The sequence below is a fragment of the Patella vulgata genome, chromosome 7, assembly GCF_932274485.2.
Source record: "Patella vulgata chromosome 7, xgPatVulg1.2, whole genome shotgun sequence".
Taxonomy (NCBI): domain Eukaryota; kingdom Metazoa; phylum Mollusca; class Gastropoda; family Patellidae; genus Patella; species Patella vulgata.
The window spans coordinates 65,563,043-65,583,711 of NC_065885.2; the positions used below are offsets into that span (position 1 = coordinate 65,563,043).

At 40.4% G+C, this 20,669-nt stretch overlaps 1 long non-coding RNA gene across 1 annotated transcript in view; it reads left to right on the forward strand.

Annotated features, from left to right (window-relative positions):
• Nucleotides 1-707: 707 nt before the first annotated feature.
• LOC126826777 (uncharacterized) overlaps nt 708-20,669 on the forward strand; it is a 34,390-nt gene continuing 14,428 nt past the window's right edge. Inside the window, exons 1-2 of the long non-coding RNA XR_007682389.2 lie at nt 708-860; nt 9,111-9,315. This is a non-coding gene — a long non-coding RNA (uncharacterized LOC126826777). The remainder of the gene's footprint in view (nt 861-9,110; nt 9,316-20,669) is intronic.

A 20,669-nucleotide genomic window follows, 5' to 3' on the forward strand; every position in this document is an offset into this window, starting at 1 on the left:
TCTCTTTAAACAAAATACCCATCTTGTGATCCCTTTAAACTATTGGCCGAGAAAGTTCCTGTATATACATTGTCGTACACGTAAAAGATCTCTTGACAGTTGGAATTCGATATAAGAGTAGGCCGTAGCGCCGCTGCCCAGGCAGAATTTCCCTCATAGCACACTGTATGGTGTATGGCCGTCTTCATTAGCCCACTCGGAGCAGAACAGTGGGACGTTAAACCCCATTTCATTTCATTTCATTTCCCTTTAAACTAAATATTGATCGCGTTGTACCTTTAAACTAAATATTATTCTGTGCATAGTTACCTCGACAGTGACGTTATTAATGAAGATTTATTTCACCTTTCTGTCAACGACATGTTAAAATATGGAATTCTATTATTAATTAATATTACAGCTACAGGTGACGTTATTGTTACCAGGCGCAAAATATGACGTTATCCAAATTAACAATAAAACATTTCCCACTTATTGCCCTTAATGTTCGATCGCCGTCTTTTGTGTTTGATGTTTAATATTCACGAGGGTATTAACTCGTAAGTTGACGAACAAATATCTCTATGTTGTACCTTCTCGGATTCTATGGCGGGTAGTATCGATCTGTCGCCGACGTTCTATTGATTCCAGGAATCTCGCGCCTTGCAGAATTAACGTATTCAAAACGATTGATTTGACGTTATCGATGATTTCGATCTGTATGTAATACAGTCCTTATGTATAGCTGAAGATTCCGTTGGAGGATCGAGTTTTCGTCTGGATGATTTGGTCTGTATGTTGTGGTGCTGGTGTCGATTTGGAGTTTTGGATATATCCATTCCTGGGAATTTGTCGGATCGTATAAATGCTCAGATAGAGAGGTGGGTGCTAATCTTACAATTTAATTAAGATGTTAGATATTTATAAGATTTTTAAGATTTCTGTATACCCCTGAGAATGAAGGAACGGGCGGAGGGTGGCCGAATGGTTAGCGCGTGCTCACTGTATCATAGTCTGTCATTGAGTCAAATGTTGTATGTGACAGGGAGGAGGGTCGCCTGTCCAACCGTGTGAGTTTTCTCCGGGTCCTCGGGTTTTCTCCCCCTGCTAAAGACCCCTATGCGCAAGCGAATTGTTGAAATAAAATTGAAACATATGTTAGTCCCGAAATGACCTAGTTAGTGTCGAGTGGACGTTAAACCCCATTGCTCTCTCTCCCTCCGTCTCATATTAAAGTAGCTAAGTCTCTAACTCAATATCATCCAAAGTTTTCGCCATTGAAAACACGGATTATTTGTAAATTTAAATCAACATCGTGTACCCAAATGCGTTTCAGTGCATTTGTAACATGAAGGAGACTGAAGGAGTGGGTTTTAATTAAGATGAGATGTTGAGGAATTATAGCATCTTTGAGATTTCTGTACACACCTGGGAATGAAGGGATGCGTTTTAGGGTCCAGTGGGGATAACAAACGACATAGGAAAGGAGGGGTGGGCAACACTCCGTTAAAAGAATAGGCGTAACACTATTATTCGAGTGAGGCAATAGTCCATTAAAAGATTAGGAGAGGCTGGGGGCGATGGGGGAGGCCGGGGCGGGAGGCAATACTTTTTAAAAAAGCTGGGGTCGATGGAGGGGGGGGGGGGGGTGCCGGTTCGGGAGGCAATACTCCATTAAAAAATTAGGAGAGGCTGGGGGCGATGGGGGAGGCCGGGGCGGGAGGCAATACTCCATTGAAAGGAAAGTCTGGGGAGGGGAGGAGGGGCCGGGGAACGCTCCATTAAATGAATAGGGGAGGGCGGATGGGGGATGGGCCGGCAACACTCCATTAAAAGAATAGGAGACGCTCGGGGATTGCATATGAATGGCGGGGCCGGCAATTTTCCACTGAAAGAAACAAAGAGGCTAGAGGAAGGGCGGAGAGAAATGGATACCGGCAATATTCCATTTATAGAATAGGCTGGGAAAAGAGAGAGAGAGAGAGAAATGGGGTTTAACGTCCACTCGACACAAACTAGGTCATTTCGGGACTAACATATGGTTTAATTTTATTTCAATAATTCGCTTGCGCGTAGGGGTCTTTAGCAGTGGGAGGAAACCGGAGGACCCGGAGAAAACCCACGAGGTTGGACAGGCGACCCTACTCCTTGTCACGTACAACCGGGGATTCGAAACCACGCCAGTCGACTCAATGACAGACTTTATGATACAGCGCGCGCACGCTAACCATTCAGCCATCCAACCCCCCTGGGAAAAGAGAGAAGGCGACGTCAAACGTCCATTAAAACGATAGAAGAGGCTGGGGCGATGCGTGGCGGCAACCCCTATTAAAAGAATAGGAGATCCCGGGGGCGATGAGGGAAGACGGAGCGGGAGGCAATACTCCATTTAGAGAATAGCAGAATCTGGGGGCGATGGAGGAGGGAACGCGGGGGACAATACCAAATTAAAAGAATGGGAGAGCCCGAGCGAGGAAAGAGCGGGCGGGTAAACCTCCATTAAAAGAAATGGAGAGACGGTGATGAGTGGAGAAGGGAGGTGACATTCCATTAAAAGAATAGGCGAGTCTGGGGGAGGGAGGAGGGAGATATGGCTGACAGACCGCCATTAAAAGAAATGGAGAGGCCGGGATGGGCGGAGAGGGGCGGTAACACGCCATTGAAAGAATAAGAGAGGATAGTAGGGAGGCTGAACAAGCCGATATTTCTGTGTAACGTATGGATCAAAAACTGATTCATGCGGAGAGAAATGAAATGGGGTTTAACGTCCTACTGTTCTGCTCCGAACTTGGATAATGAAGACGGAACTTGGCTAATGAAGACGGGCATACGCCATACAGTGTGCTATGAGAGAAATTTTGCCCGTTCAGCGGCACTACGGCCTACTCTTATATCGAATTCCAACAGTCAAGGGATCTTTTACATGCACGCCAATGTATACACGGACCTCGGTTTTTCGTCCCATCCGAACCACTAGACAGCTGGCCTAGTCATTCCCACCGTCCCGCTTCACTGACAAGGGTGAAACAGCCAGCGTCTTACCCACTTAGCCACCGTGATCCCCCTCAAGCGGAGAGAGTTGATATAAACGGAGGATGCAGTAGACCATTCTGGACAATCTTATTGTAGAACAGAGAGAGAGAGAGATGGGGTTTAACGTCCACTCGACAAGACTAGGTCATTTCGGGACTAACACATGGTTCAATTTTATTTCAATAATTCACTTGCGCGTAGGGGTCTTTAGCAGTGGGAGGAAACCAGAGGACCTGGAGAAAACCCACGAGGTTGGACAGGCGACCCTACTCCTTTCCATGTATACAACCGGGGAATCGAAACCCCGCCATTTGACTCAATGACAGATCGTATGATATAGCGCGCGCGTGCTAACCATTCGGCCATCCAACCCCGCTTATTGTAAGTGGGAAATTTATTTCATAATGTTTTTTGTTTACTAGGAATACCATAGGAAATATGTTATTGTTTATTTCAATAGCCTATACACGTATTGTGTTCACGAGATGTAATGTATTGTGTTCACGAGATGTAATGTATTGTGTTCACGAGATGTAATGTATTTTATTCCGCAATCTGATTAAAGTAGCTAAGTCTGTAACTCAATATAATCCAAAATCTTCGACATTGAAAACACGATTTTTTTTGCAATTTAAATCAGCATTGGTGTTGTGATCTTACCTGGAAAAGATGGGCTTCTGATATCCAATATTTAAGACAAAATAAACATTTTACCATTGGTACACGAATCGTGTACCATAATGCGTTTTAGCGCCATTTGTAACAAGGTGCTAAAAGAATGAGGCTAGACATATTCCATAAGTCATGTCAAACGCGGATATCATGTTCTTATTTAGAGAGCATGCGCAATAAATAATATCGGTGTTGACTGGAATAACCAGACGCTAGAAACTGACTTGCGGTTGAGACTTCAGGCGTATTTCGCCGAACATAACTGATAACGGACACGATTGAATGTAAAACAGTTGCGACCCATTTGTGCCAATTTCTAGGTCCAAAATATTAGCGATTTAGCTCCTTTAAAACACAGATCCTAGTTCGTTTCGTTTTTTATACTTCAAAATTTTGTTTAACTTGTCTTTACTATACTATCTGGAAGAGTTGTTATATTACCTGCGTTCTGGATGAAGTAATTAGGCAATGCACGGAACTGTGAGTAAACAACTAGAAACGTCAACGCTGATTGACTAATCAATGTCTGACGTTATAGGGTCAAAAGTCGCTCTTGCGACCTCTGGCGCCACCTTCTACTACAACTGGTTAGATCTTCATGTAGTGCAGGCTATCGAAAGTATAAAAAAGCGAAACAAAATATTGATCTGCATGTTAATTAGATTGTTTAATCCGCTGCTAGTTTCTCGCTGTCGTTCGATGCGTGACGATAGGATTGTCCCTGTTAGAGACTTTTGGCAAGCGTATATTCCTGGTCAGTATCGCGTATCCGTATGGATTTTGCGTGTGACGTGATCAATGTTTGTGTATTCCTCATACGTGATACGGCACATGGATACTGCAGCACGTATCGGACAGCTTTCATAAGGAAAAGGTCCGTATAACATTGCCGTCTTTTTACTGTCTTTTTGCTACTTTTAGACGACGATATGTTGTATCATAGCGTTTTTATGAATCTATATTTATCCTAGAACACGAAGGTGTATATTTGATGTGATTTTAACCATGATAAAGACTGGAATTTAATCATTATTTTCACGGAATTATCATATTTTTCTAGCCTGTCTACATGCTGGTTGATCTACGTGCTAAATTAGTGAAACCAACAATTGCTGTCGAGTCGAAATCGAAGATTTGACTCCACGAAATTGTAGGCTAAGCACTTGACTAGTACTGATGATGATACTTACGCGACGCCAAAAAAATCTGCCAAAACTTTAAAACTACATTGACGCAACGTTTCACGTATGCGATACGGAAAAATTCAGCTTGCCAAAAGTTTCTAATGAGTCTACGATCTGGTACGTGCCGATACGTTCGGATACGTTTCTATACGATCAACACGATTGCTACGAATGATCTTAATGTGTGACAAGACCTGATAGGATCATCACGATTACGCCACGATTAAAACCACGATTTCAATCGCAGCACGAAATATTTCTAGAAAGCTCCATACCACTTCATGAATTAAAAGGATAAAATATCTCGTTTATCATTTGTAAAAGGCTTGACGATACATTAGTTAAGAGTTTGATAAAGAGTTGGTCATTATCTTGCTATAATAATTCAAAAATAGATGATGAAAAAAGAAATGAAATGAAATGGGGTTTAACGTCCTACTGTTTTGCTCCGAACTGGGCATGAAAAAACAAAATAAGTAATTTGAATGAAATTTTCAATATTTTCTTTTTTCATCATCTATTTTTGAATTATTATAGCAAGATAATGACCAACTCTTTATCAAACTCTTAACTAATGTTATATGAAAGGAAGGGTGCACTATAAATATGCTGTAATAATAATAATAATAAATAATGTATCTCTAAGGTTTTCTATGTCGGGCGTACGTCACGATGCCGGAAGTACTACACGAAACTCGACTAAGATGATTTGAGATAATTATACAAGCCTGTTAAAACTATTGAAGAGGGTGGACCATTTCGATTTTTTTTTATTGGGTTTGCCAAAGGAATTTATAATTTGTGATTTGTTGTGTGTGGAGAGAAATAACGAAATGAAATGAAATGGGATTTAACGTCCTATTGTTCTGGGGGATCACGTGGCTAAGTGGGTAAGACGCTGGCTCGCTAGCCTGGAGGTCGGGTGTTCGACCCCTCCGTCCTGCACCACGACAAGGGGAAACCACGTCGGAAAATCCAGATGAACTCTCTCGGCCAATGCAGGGATCGAACACCCGACCTCCAGTATAGCAAGCCAGCGTCTTAACCACCCAGCCACCGTGGCTCCCATAACGACATAACATAAGCGGTACATATCAAAGAAATCTAGAATATCTGATTTTTGTTTGATTAAAATCCCGAGCAAACAAAATCCAGTGTTGTATTTATTCCCATGATGACACGTAACTAGGAGACCTAGATATAAGGGGAAGTATGGAACTTGTTTATTTTCTTAAATAATGTATTGAAACTATAAAAAGCATTACTATACACATGCTTGCAAATCCATTTACGTATCTAAAACCATTGTTCTTGCTTTCCATCCACATTTATATTTCATGTTCTCGCCGATACATTTTAGTAGAAGTAATACTTTTGCACTGCGTCATATTCTCAATGATGCCAAAACAATTACAAAAGTTTACTGATGAAGTGTAGATTCTGCATTTCGGTGACTGTAGCGAGAGAGAGAGAGAGAGAGAGAGAGAGAGAGAGAGAGGGGAGTTTAACGTCCATTCGGCACAAAATAGGTCATTTTGGGACTAACACATGTTTCAATTTTATTTTTAGGACGTTAAACCCTATTTTCTTTTTCATATCATTTTGCCCGATCTTCGCAAAAATGTGAAATAATTTTGTATTATATTATAGTCCGGCCATTTAAAGACGTATTATGTAAGAGCTAAATCTGCCTTATGTAGTTCTTCATTCTGCCTTCAAATGTTATGTAAATTATTATTTAGACATTTATTGATATGCCACAATCTGATTAAAACAAGCTTTTAAACTGCGTTCTGGATGATGTGAAGGATTAGCCAATGAAACGGTCTGTTACGGCGAGTTTTTGGCATGAGGTGCACGGACCGTGGGTAACCTACTATAAACATCAACTCTGGCCTTCCGCTATAACCGGTCAGATCTTCATGTAGTAGAGGCCATCAAAACGATCTCTATTTTAATCAGATTGGATATGCCAAGGCTATAATTAACTCTTGATCGTCTAGATTTACAATAGATAAGCGATACTTTGTCTTGTCTGTCCAGTAACGGGTCCACGATAATAAACAATCTACGCTACATCTTGTGATTGCCCTAACCAGGTCTAATTGATAACAAGGCTTCCCTAACATGACCTAACTGATATGGTTGCACTAACATTGTTTAACTGTTATCATAGTTGCCCTAACATGACCTAACTAATATGGTTGCATTAACATTGTTTAACTGTTATCATAGTTGCCCTAACATGACCTAACTGATATGGTTGCACTAACATTGTTTAACTGTTATCATAGTTGCCCTAACATGACCTAACTGATATGGTTGCACTAACATTGTTTAACTGTTATCATAGTTGCCCTAACATGACCTAACTGATATGGTTGCACTAACATTGTTTAACTGTTATCATAGTTGCCCTAACATGACCTAACTGATATGGTTGCATTAACATTGTTTAACTGTTATCATAGTTGCCCTAACATGACCTAACTGATATGGTTGCATTAACATTGTTTAACTGTTATCATAGTTGCCCTAACATGACCTAACTGATATGGTTGCACTAACATTGTTTAACTGTTATCATAGTTGCCCTAACATGACCTAACTGATATGGTTGCACTAACATTGTTTAACTGTTATCATAGTTGCCCTAACATGACCTAACTGATATGGTTGCACTAACATTGTTTAACTGTTATCATAGTTGCCCTAACATGACCTAACTGATATGGTTGCACTAACATTGTTTAACTGTTATCATAGTTGCCCTAACATGACCTAACTGATATGGTTGCACTAACATTGTTTAACTGTTATCATAGTTGCCCTAACATGACCTAACTGTTATCATAGTTACCCAAACATGGCCTAATTGATATAATGATTGCCATAATTAATAAATGTTGACTTTCTTTCTGAATGGATGTGTACTATTGTTGAGTATATCTTCAACCTGACTTTAACCTACTTGTACCTTCCCATCCGTCACTTCACTTATTAATTATTAACGCGGAATCAACGCTTCGTCTGACTTGTTGTTAACTCCTTGAGAAGAACCAATTGTATCAACACAAAACAATTTTCTGATGACTTCCTCGATGGTTCGATTATTCTCAAAAGTCGCTTTGATTGTGGCAGTTGCGACCCGTATGAGTAAATGCAATTTTCGTGTAAAATCATGAACAGAGTTCCGTCCATCGATATGACGTGGTGTTTGGTATTTATTCAATAAGCCAATCAGCGTCATTGATTATTGTCATACGGTATGTAATTACACGATGACAAAGAGCATTCCAGTTTTTTTTTACATTAATATCGATACCCGGATATATATATAACGTACTTAATTAAACCATTTATACAGTTCATGGCGTCGATAGGTTTTATATTAGAAAAAGGATTTATTTTAAAGTAGGATTTTCTTCTGTTCGTTTAACGATTGTTGATGATTGGGGGTTACAATTAAGTAAGCCATTTATACAAAGTTAATGGTCAATAGGTTTTATATCAGAAAAAGGATTTATTTAAAAGTTGTTTTTTCATAAAGGTAGGATAGCTCTTTTGTATTTCAAACGATTCTTGATTATTAGCGAGTTTCAAATCAGTAAGCCATTTATACACCGTTAATGAACGATAGGTCTTAATAAATTGAGTTTCTATGTTGTTAATGTCAGTAAGAGGATTATTTAAATGTGTTTTCATTTCATAAAGGTGGGGTTTTTCGTTTGTATTTTTAATGATTCTTGAAGACCCAATACTTCAATCATGGGGCCGATTTGTAACATATCCGATCCACGGTAGGCCTGTTTGTTTGACACCGGTTGAACAATATTATTATACAGTGATGAAGATCCGATTCTGTCAAAGCGTTGGGGCAACCGCGTGATTTATCCCCGGAGAGGGAGAGAGAGAGATTGAGCGAGAGTGAGAGAGCGAGAGGGAGAGGTTGGAGTTTAACGTCCATTTCGGGACTAACATGTGGTTCAATTGTATTTCGTTAATACGCCTGTGCTTAGGGGTCTATAGCTGTGGGAGGAAACCGGAGGACCCAGAGAAAACCCACAAGGTTGGACAGGCAAGCCCACTCCTTTTGTTACGTACAGAAGCTGGGAATCGAAACCATGTCACTTGTCTCAGTGACAAGAACCCACGCGTTAGCCCCCCCCCCCCCCTCAATATATTATAATCAAAAAGGGCCGCATTGAATTACTTTTAATAGACTTGTATTTATACTTGCAGGAATCTTCATATTCTCGTCATGAATGGTGAGTGTTTAAACCATGAGTGACGTCATCAACTGTAGTTACGTAGATCAGAATAGTGTTTATCATGATAATTGGTGCCAAGGGGAGACAAACCATTGTTGTATATCTGGCTGGCAACGCATCTGTTCAACTGAGACGTGTGAACATAAGAACCCAATCACGGATGTTTCTAGTTACGTGTAAGTATTTTTAAATTAAGTTGGAATGTTAGTGGTCTGACTTCTCAACCGATACATCAATCAAGGTGTGTATCGAGTTACTCGATCTGATTTAAACACAGATCCTATTTCGTTTAGTTTATTAATAGTTCAAAATGTAGTTTTATTTGTCTGCACTATAGATCTGTAATCACATTGTCCGCTTATTCGAAGTTAATCTTCTAAAAACGTATTCATTTCCATAATAACCGTTTTACTACTTCCAGAAAACCAATTCAAGGCGCTAACGCGATATAGTCCCATTATACGGAGCGGGGCTTGAGGGGGAGGGGGGTCACGGTGGCTAAGTGAGTAAGACGTTAGCGGGTGTTCGATCCCTGCATTGGCTGAGAAAGAGTTCATCCAGATTTTCCGGCGTGGTTCCCCCTTGTCAGTGATGCAGGGCGGAGCATCTGACAAGGACAGCTGTCTAGTCGTTCGGATGGGACGAAACACCGAAGTCCCATGTATACATTGGCGTTCACGTAAAAGATCCCTTGACAGTTGGAATTCGATATAAGAGTAGGTCGTATTGTGCCGCTGTTCGGGCAGTATTTCCCTCATAGCACACTGTATGGCGTATGCCCGTCTTCATTAGTTCAGTTCGGGGCAGAACAGTAGGATGTTAAACCCCATTTCATTTCATTTCATTTCAGCAGGGCTTGACTGATTTTAGTCGGTGCAATTAAAATAGTGTAACATTTCGCCATTCCAGTGATGGCCAGGAAGGGCGTGTTGATTATTAAAAAGGGGAATGCGAGAGAATCTCTCTGTTATTCCCGTAAATACCTAGTCTGTGCCGAGTGGAGCTACCTGTAAAATACCCCATTCATTATACAAACTACTGACAGCAGGTTAAATTCGTCATTTATTATACAAACAACAGACAGCAGTTTAAATACGTCGTTTATTATACAAACTACTGACAACAGGTTAAATACTTCATTTATTATACAAAATACTGACAACAGGTTAAAAACCTCATTTATTATACAAACTACTGACATCAGGTTAAATACCTCATAGAAACTACTGTCAGTAGGTTGAATTTTGTTTTTAGTGTTGAATGTCCGCTTCTACCGAAGGTGATATCGCAGACATGTTGTCTTATTTTCATTTTTATTATCTCAGCGCACGCGCAGGGTCTTTCATGTGGGAGAAAACCGGAGTACCCGGAGTAAACCCACGAGGTTAAGAAGGCGCTCCTATCTCCAAGCCACATACGCTCACACCACAGATCGAAACCACAACCGGGAGCCAGAGGTGACCGGCAACAGATTAAATACGAGTCTAACTGGTAATTAAGTAGGTTATTGGTCTTGTGTGCTCATTAGCTTATTTTTTAAAGGATTGTTTGTGTCCAACGGTGTAAATACCATTTCAACAAACTCTGTATCCGTGTCGTATCTGTTGTTGTATGGCCAGCTTCCATTGGTCATTGGTTAAGCCAATGTTAGTTTTGTAGTTGTAAATATTAGATACTGCTATATATATATTACACTTTTGTTATTTGTAACGCCCGGATATAGCCATCTTCCGGTCACTGTCCACCAGTTCTTACCAACTGTCCTACCATTGGTCAATGTCGGAATTTTAATTGACAGTATACCAAACAATTGTTTGGTCGCACTTAACCTTCTGTTTTAACTTAACTTTATTCTGACGATGGCAGAAGATGACCCTTCTCTTTTCTCACGACAGCGAATTTTAAAACCGTGTTTTAAAGTGCCCTTTTTTACGTTTTTACCCTTTTATCACTCATTCATATGTAAATAATTATATTTAAATCAACCTGTCCATAATATCATGTATTATGTATTGGGCGTTAAATTTGTAATAAACAACAACAGCAGCTTAATCGTGGTCTAAAGGAATTATGTTAAGTCGATCGGTTTCCCCACACTGCTAAAGACCCCTACGCCCACGCGAATTATTGAAATAAAATTGTTAGTCCCGAAATGACCTAGTTTGTGTCGCGTGAACTTTAAACCTCATTTCACTCTCCCTCTCTCCTTCTTTGGTCTATATTTGAAAAAATGAGGGGGGGGGGTCATTGAGTGAAGCGATGGTTTCGATTCCCCCGCTTGTTGTGCGTCGCCTGTCCAACCTCGTGGGTTTTCTCCGGGTCCTCCGGTTTCCTCCCACAGCTATAGACCCCTATGCGCATATAAATTGAACCATATGTTAGTCCAGAAATGACCCTCTCTCTCTCTCTCTCTCTCTCTCTCTCTCTCTCTTGATAAAATGAAATCAGAGCCTGCAGATTATCTGCCTTGGTAATTTTTTTTTTTGGTTTTGTTAATCTGGGTAGATTTTAGTGTGTTGTAAGCCGCGAGTAATTATATATTATCCGACAAATATTCGAACGGAATCGGTGGCATTTGAGCGTTGAAATATCCGATCGGAAGAGAATTTGTATGGATGCGTGAAACAAAACAAAATATCGTCCTTAGAATCAATATGGCGTCACTGACCGAGGTCATTGGGACAATATATAATGACACGGTTTCTATGTCAACGATACTGACCATTTCGCTCACCTGGTTTTGTTAATCTGTCGGCAAAACATCAAAGTAATCCAGGTGAAACTTGTATCAGATTGATATCCATCTATCAACAAGTCACGAATAGCAGGCTCCTGGGAACGGGAACATTTAAAAATACAATCGACTTCTATAATTTTATTTCCCCGGACATTAGACAATAGGACAACTTAGATTTTTTATATTTCGTCATGTTTGGTCAGTGCGTTTATGGCGAAACTGACTTTTAAGTAACTGACTTTTAAGTCAGTTTCGCCATAAACGTGTGTTAGTTAATTATGAACTACATACGTCTTTAGTTAAAACAATATTTTATTCAATAAACTGAAATGGATTGAACAACAGGCAAATGCCTATATAAGTTCTCTCCAACATTATTGGTAACAAGGAAATCTGTGAATTTTGTAATCATGCTCAGAGTAGAAATGTCTCTGTTTTTATTAATAGATTGGTGCTCTGGTTATTTCTAATATGAGGTTAAATATATTTGATTAGCGACCAAATACTTAAAGAGACAGTATTCAAGAGCTAAATATGCCTATTGCGTGTCTTTCTTTAGGCATGAAATGTTATATAGACCATTAATTAGACATTACTTAACTTACCAAGACCATACTCAACTTCGATGTCATCGAATTCTTGCGATATTTAGTAGATTCAAATACGTTTTGTACTGGATGCGGATATCGTAACAATGGATTATCGAGGCTTTATTATCATAACAACGGTAGAAATGATAATCGAGGCTAGCCTATAATTGTATCACCAATATCTAGGCGTAGGATGAAGTAGTTTGACTGAAATTTTCAGCATATTGTCTTTTCATTATCTGTTTTGTAACTATTATAGCGAGAACTGACAGCTCTTTATCTTATCTTACCTACTGTCGCTTTAAAGTTGGTACTCGCTTGCTTATATCATCTTTGAAGACGCGCCTGACAAGGACAGCTGTCTAGTCGTTCGGATGGGACGAAACACCGAGGTCCCATGTACACAACATTGGCATGCACGTAAAAGATCCCTTGATAGCTGGAATTCGATATAAAAGTAGGCTATATTGCCGCTGTCCGGGCAAAATTTATTTCCCTCATAGCACACTGTATGGCATATGCCCGTCTTCATTAGCCCAGTTCGGCGCAGAACAGTAGGGCGTTAAACCCAATTCCATTTCATTTCATTTTATTCATTAGCGAGATTATGAAATTCAGGGGCAGATAACTCGTCTGAAACCAATCCTCTATCAGCAGATATAGTATACAAAGGCGAGACACATACGTGTAACGAAAAGTGGGATCAAAGTCCATTACCCTGGCAATCGGTGGAAACAACGTCGCGACTGGTTGATGGAATTCTTCATCATATCTCGATCAGTGACTGTTATTTGTCGACCTATCAAACTACCAATCAAAAACTGTGACGTTAAATATTTTAAAGGTCTCCCCTTATCCATGACATTTGACACGGAAGGCGATTTTCACGATAATGGTTGTGATTTCCCTTTCAGCCTCACATTCCCCCCATTCCCAACCGTTTGCCTCTAGATCTTGAGTGTCGTATATATGTTTCTCAGGAAAATTTGTCTATGATATCCCCATCTTCATTAGCCCAGGTGGTACAGATCAGTAGGACGTTAAACCCCATTTCATAGGATTTTATTTTGTCTTTAGCAGTGGGAGAAAACCCACGCGGTTGGACAGGCGACCCTACTCCTTGACTAGTTGACTCAATGAAAGACCTTATGCACGCGCTAACCATTCGGAAATCCAATCCTCCTTGGTCCCATCCGACCAACAAGGCACTGTTTATTGCCACCACCCCTCCCACACACCCACCCACACACCCACCCACACACACACACACTCACACACACACACACCACCACCACCACCACCTTCCTGCTTCCCTGATAAATGGACATCTCGGTCAATTAACAACCGGGTCCTTCTGGTTAGGCCTAATGAGCCAGTGCATTACTTCCCTTGGTCCCAACCTCACGCACTATGCCCCCTTGGCCCCGACCTCACCCACTGTACCCCCCCTCCCCCTGTTCCCGACCGACTCTACAAACCGAAGTACCATTTATCGGTTGAATGCACAGAGACAATATTGACTATATCTAACTGGGACGTATTGAAATTAGTTCTACACCGACAACGATCTTTGTTGACATTAGGAAGTAGCTGCCTATAGATAATTATTGACCAATCGGATGTCACGAGTACTTTAACCGCTTAACGGTTGTCATCACGTGACAACAACCCTGAGCACATCACGCTCTGTTATTTGCCCTGTGGTAAACTGTATTTATGTGTTGTGGATGAGAGAATACCTATCGTCTACCATGTTAGTTGAAGCAATAACTAGCCTGTTGCTAACAGTACCAGATCCGATAATAAATACTCAACACCGAAGGAAGTATTTGATGTGGAATGTTTAATCCATTTTACCGAACACATTATTGAACAGTATATTTTTACCTTATTTAGACGGCGATTAGGGATATTTATTCTCGTATCGATGTTAATTTCAGTTCGATATACAGAAATTCGATTTTTCGTTGTCGTAAACTACATATCTGTACATTTATAATACAGCAGCCCCCTAACTTTTGGCTACATTGGACCACATTGAAGTTGTTGTATTTACGGACTGCAATAGCAGGAAAATGCGTTTGTTGCCGTCAAGTTTTCCAAACTTTCTTGGGGAGGCCCCTATGCGGTAACCTCCAAGATTTAGGCGCCGTCTGTAAACGGGCCTTTCAGCTCTGGCCCCCTAACATCGGGGGTTGGATGGCCGAATGGTTAGCACGTGCGCGCGCTGTATCACACGGTCTGTCATTGAGTCAACTGGCGGGGTTTCGATTCCCCGGTTGTACGTGACAAGGAGTAGGGTCGCCTGTTCAACCTCGTGGGTTTTCTGCGGGGCTCCTGGTTTCCTCCTACTGCTAAAGACCCCTACGCGCAAGCGAATTATTGAAATTAAAAATTGAACCATGTGTTAGTCCCGAAATGACCTAGTTTGTGTCGAGTGGACGTTAAACCCCATTTCTCTCCCCCCACCCCCCTAACATCGATCGGCCTCGTACGCCTATAGTAGAATTGACCTTATAATTTGGTCAATAGTATTTTCTCCACATTGTCTCGAATCTGAGAAACTTGTGACGCTTGAATCATCTCTAAAATATTTTAAAAATTGAATCTCTAATTCCATTTAGAATTTATCAATTGAAAGTGTTTCAACATTTGCCATCCACTGCAGCATACGGAAATTACGTTGTCTGTCTTATCTTCACTTGAAAACAGGCAGGAAGCTGGTTGGACGACATTTTAATTGATTAATTGCTGTTTTTAGAAAACTATGAAATATTTATTCAGCTTCCATTTTCATATTCAATACCACTGAACATATTTATTTAGTCTTTGCAAAACGGGTTAGAACCACAATATAAAACAGTAATTTTCCTGCGTGGTTTCCCTTTGTCCGTGGTGCGGGACACCTGTCTCTACCTACCCCCACACCAAATTTTCTAGCGTGGTTCCCCCTTGTCAGTGGGGCGGGACAGCTGTTTCAACCTACCCACCAAATTCGTCCTATCATTAAGATCACTGCGTGCAAGCGAATTAGGTCCCAAATTGAACTACCCTCTCTCTCTCTCTCTCTCTCTCTCTCTCTCTCTCTCTGTCTGTCTGTCTCTCTCTCTCCCTCTCTCTCTGTCTGTCTGTCTCTCTCTCTCTCTCCCTCTCTGTCTGCCTCTCTCTCTCTCTCTCTCTCCCTCCCTCTCTCTCTCTCTCTCTCTCTGTCTGTCTGTCTCTCTCTCTCTCTCTCTGTCTCTCTCTCTCTCTCTTTCTCTCTTAGTTATTTTTAGGGTTACCTGAATTGAATAGCCTCGTGGGTTTCTCCGTACCCCAAGGTTGCCTCCCATTGGTAAAGACCCCTATGTACAGGCGAATTATTCAAATAAAATTGAACCAAATATTAGTCCCAAAACCACATGATACACACACACACACACATTCTCTCTCTCTCTCTCTCTCTCTTTCTCTCTCTCTCTCTCTATCTCTCTCCCCCTCTCTCTCCCTTATGAATTGTACATCGTTTTGTTTTGTTTGTCCCGAAATTACCTAGTTTGTGTCGAGTGGACGTTAACCTGCTCTCTCCCTCTCTCCCTCTCTCCGGTTGTACGTGACAAGGAGTAGGGTCGCCTGTCCAACCTCGTGGGTTTTCTCCAGATCCTCCGGTTTCCTCCCACTGTTAAAGACCCCTACGCGCAAGCGAATTATTGAAATAAAATTAAACCATATGTTAGTCCCGTAATGACCTAGTTTGTGGTGAGTGGGCGTTAAACTCTCTCTGTCTCTCTCTCTCTCCTCCCTCTCTCTCTCTCTCTCTCTCTCTCTCTGTGTCTCTCTCTCTCTCTCTCTCTCTCTCTCTGTCTCTCTCTCTCTCTCTCTCTCTCTCTGTATTAATCTATAATTCATTGTGTGTTTCCCTCTCCTTTACATTCACGTACAAATAATACTAGAATCATGTCGATGTCTGGGAGGAATCCTCGGGACTTCTCCACGGTTAAAACAAACATTTAAATGTATCCAGGTATTCAGATCTTCCCTGGAGTCAAACATCGAACAGGTACATCAAACAACCAAACCAAGGTATATACATTGATCGGAAAATCGATCTACATCGTTTCTCTACCTCTGACGATTGGAAGGTTGAAATAAGTTAGTCGTCGTATATATGTCTAGAATGTTGACCGGAGGTGTCCAAAGGGATTAACCCCTTATCCCAACCCTTCTTGCTATTTTGATGCAACTATTTTCTCGGGTGTGTCTTGTTTTCATTTGAAAGTACAAAGGTTCGTAATCGTATAGTTTTGAAGCGGCAATAAGTAGATAATCCACCCTCTCTTCACACGTCAGCGAATTTTAACACCATGTTTTTTAAAGTGACGTTTTGATATACAAGAACTTTGTTTTATGTTTTTACCAATTCTTTTTATTACTCCTTTATTTTTTGATAAATTAATTAAATCAACCTGTTTATAGTATCATGTATTATGTATCGGACGTTAAATTTGTAATAAACAACATATTATGGAAGCCGGGATAATTGTACTAAATGTTGAATATGCATATTAATTTTAATTAGTTTATGATCCGGTATTGATTGTCGCCTGTCCAAACTCGTGGGTTTTCTTCGGGTCCTCTGGTTTCCTCCCACTGCTAAAGACCCCTACGCGCAAGCGCATTATTTAAATAAAATAAAACCATATGTTAGTCCCCCTCCCCACCCCACCCCCATTTTCAGTTGTTTCTTTCTTAAATTTACACTACAGTGCATTATAATACAATATCGAAAATAAAACGAAACGAAATTGATTTTAATCGTTTTAATATAAATGGCGTGCTGTCCGAACCAGGGGTCTATGGTTCGCACAATTTTCCTCATATCACACTGTATGGCGTATGCCTTTCTTCATTAGACTAGTCGGTGCAGACAAGTAGTTAAATTCCATTTTATTTCTTCTCAGTAGGTTTAGCACGAATAATCTGTTGTCATTAATCAGCTTTAAATCATGGGGTTTTGGATGGCCGAATGTTTAGCGTGTGCGCGTTGTATCATAAGGTCTGTCATTGACTCAACTGGCGTCGTTGTACGCGACAAGGAGTAGGGTCGCCTGTCCATCCTCGTGGGTTTCTCCGATCCCCCGGTCCCCTCCTTCCCACTGCTAAAGACCCTTACACGCAAATTATTGAAGTAAAACTGAACCATATGTTAGTCCCGAAACGACCTAGTTTGTGTCGAGTGGGCGTTATTTTGGTAAATGTTTGTTGGATTCAGTACATTTGTTGATAAACACAATATATCATGATTTAACGCCACGGAAATAATAGATAAATAATTTTTAAGGCCACGGAAATAACAAAATAGATAAACAACTTTTAATGCCATGGAAATAACAAAATAGATAAATAATATACCGTGTTTTAACGCCACGGAAACAACAATGAAATGAAATTAAATGAAATTAAATGGGTTTTAACGTCCTACTGTTCTGCTCCTAAACTAGGCTAATGAAGACGTGCATACGCCATACAGTGTGCTATGAAGGAAATTTTGCCCGGGCAGCGGCGCTACGGCCTACTCATATCGTATTTAAACTGCCAAGGAATCTTTTACGTGCATTCCAATGTATACACGGGACCTCGGTTTTTCGTCTCATCCGAAGGACTAGACAGCTGTCCTTGTCAGGCCCTCCGTCCTGCATCACTGACAAGGGGGAACCACACCCATGTTTTAACGCCACGGAAACAACAATATACTGAACTTAGTTGTATTATATAAATAAATAACAATATTTTACTACTTTAAGTAACAGTTGAAGATTATATCATTATTTGGATATATTGTCTTTTTTTATATATTTTCTATAATATAGGAGAGAGGTAATATATATAGGCCTAGCCTGTTCCTCTATCTTTTTCTGAAAATAAAATATTGTTTATTTAAAAAATTTGTTGCAGAATGGACAACCCAAAAAAAGGAAACATTTCAGAGCGGATTTAAGAGTTCGCATGTTGCTTGACTTAAGCTCGTATTAGTCGAAGATTGTGATAGAATGGTCGAAGAATAAAATATTTCTTAAATTATCTTTTCACTGTTGTCTGAAAGATACGAAAAGGAATTCGCAAAAGAAGTCGGATAAGTCCCCACCTTTGCGAACAGCTTTGCATTGTGCCATTTTTTTGTCCCATTATTAGAATAATTTATGTGTTCATTTTTGAATTTTAATCCAGAGATTTTCGACTTTCTGTAAATCTTTTATCATACTTGTTCTATTTTCTCCTTTTTTACGGGAGGTTGGGTGGTCGAATGGTTTAACGGGTGTGAGTTAGGTAATACGGTATGTCATTGTGTCACGTGACATGGTCTCGATACATAACAAGCAATAGGGTCACCTGTCCAACTTATTAGGTAATAAGGTCTGTGATTGTGTCAAGTGGCATGGTCTCGATACATAACAAGCAATAGGGTCACCTGCCCCACTTATTAGGTAATAAGGTCTGTGATTGTGTCACGTGGCATGGTCTCGATACACCGCTTGTACATGACAAGCAGTAGGGTCATCTGTCCAACTTCGTGGGTTCTTCTTCTTGTCCTCCGGGTTCCTCATACAAGCGAATTATAGAATTAGAATTAAACCATATCAGTCTCGAAATCCCCTAGCTTGTGACGAACTCTGTTAATTCGGAAATGATCTAGTTTGTGTCGAATGGACGTTAAACCCCATTTCTCTCTCTGTCTTTCCAAACTTGTTTACACTCAACAGACCAACAGACGTCTCCCCCTCTCTCTCTCTCTCTCTCTCTCTCGCTCTCGTTCGTTCATTCGTTCTATCGATTTTAGAATGTAGGCTATAATTGTATCTTTTCTTTGAATATCTACAGCAGATAAAATCGTACAATTACAGGAAATCAATTCGATCTTATTTGTAATTCTATATCCTAGTTACAACATGTTATTTAATTATTATTATCTGAATATATATTGAAATTGTAAAACTATCAAGCCGTCGGTCGTCATGTCCATTTTTTTTAGAAAATAATTAAAGATACATTATGGGAGATTAGATAACGAGTTGCCAGTTTTCACTATAATAGTTAAAAACTAGATAATGTGAAGGGAATTTGCTGTAAATTTTATTCAAATTGATCCACTATGAACCGTGAATTAAGCGATTGAAATTTCCGCCTAGCCTCGATCATCATTACTAAAGTCAGTACGATAAACAGCATAGTCTCGATTATCCATTTAATCGTTAAATCGTGAAGGAAAGTTATGCAGTAAATCGGCTCATAGTCCACTAAAGATCGCAGGCTAGCGAAGCCATCTAGAGTTGAGTATGGTCTGGATAAGTTAATTAATGTCTAATTAATAATTTAGATAACATTTCAGGTCTAAAGAACGAACTGCAGTAGACAGATTTAGCTCTTGCATAATGTATGTTAATTTATCTCTGCTGAATTCACGCTACAATGTACTCTTATTGATCAACAATATTGGGTGGGGGGGAATTGGATGGCCGAATGATTAGCACGTGTGCGCTGTATCATAAAGCCTATCATTGAGTCAACTGGTGTGGTTTCGAATCTCCGGTTGTACGTGACAAGGAGTAGGGTCGCCTGTCCAACCTCGTGGGTTTTCTCCGGGTCCTCCGGTTTCCTTCCACCTCTAAAGACCCAACGCGCAAGCGAATTATTGAAATAAAATTAAACCATACGTTAGTTCCGAAATGAACTAGTGTGTGTCGAGTGGACGTTAAACCTCATTCCTCTCTCTCTCTCTCTCTCTTTTGGATTCAATTGTGATGTAAATTATTATTTAGACATAATATATAATCACGGGTGGCCGAGATTTAAATGGATTTAAACACTCGCTACAATCAACAGGGAGAGGCGGTGGCGATGGGGGAGGGGGAGAAATGGGATTTAACAACTACTCGACCAAAACTAGGTAATTTCGGGACAAACATATGCTTCAATTTTATTTCAATAATTAGCTTGCGTTAACCCCCTCTCTCTCTCTCTCTCTCTCTCTCTCTCTCTCTCTCCCTCTCCCTCTCTCTTTCTCTCTCTCTCTCCCTCTCTTTCTCTCTCTCTCCCTCTCTCTCTCCCTCTCTCTCTCTATCTCTCTCTCCCTCTCTCTCTCTCTCTCTTTCTCTCTCTCTCCCTCTCTCTCTTTCTTTCTCTCTCTCCCTCTCCCTCTTCTCTCTCTCTCTCCCTCTTCTCTCTC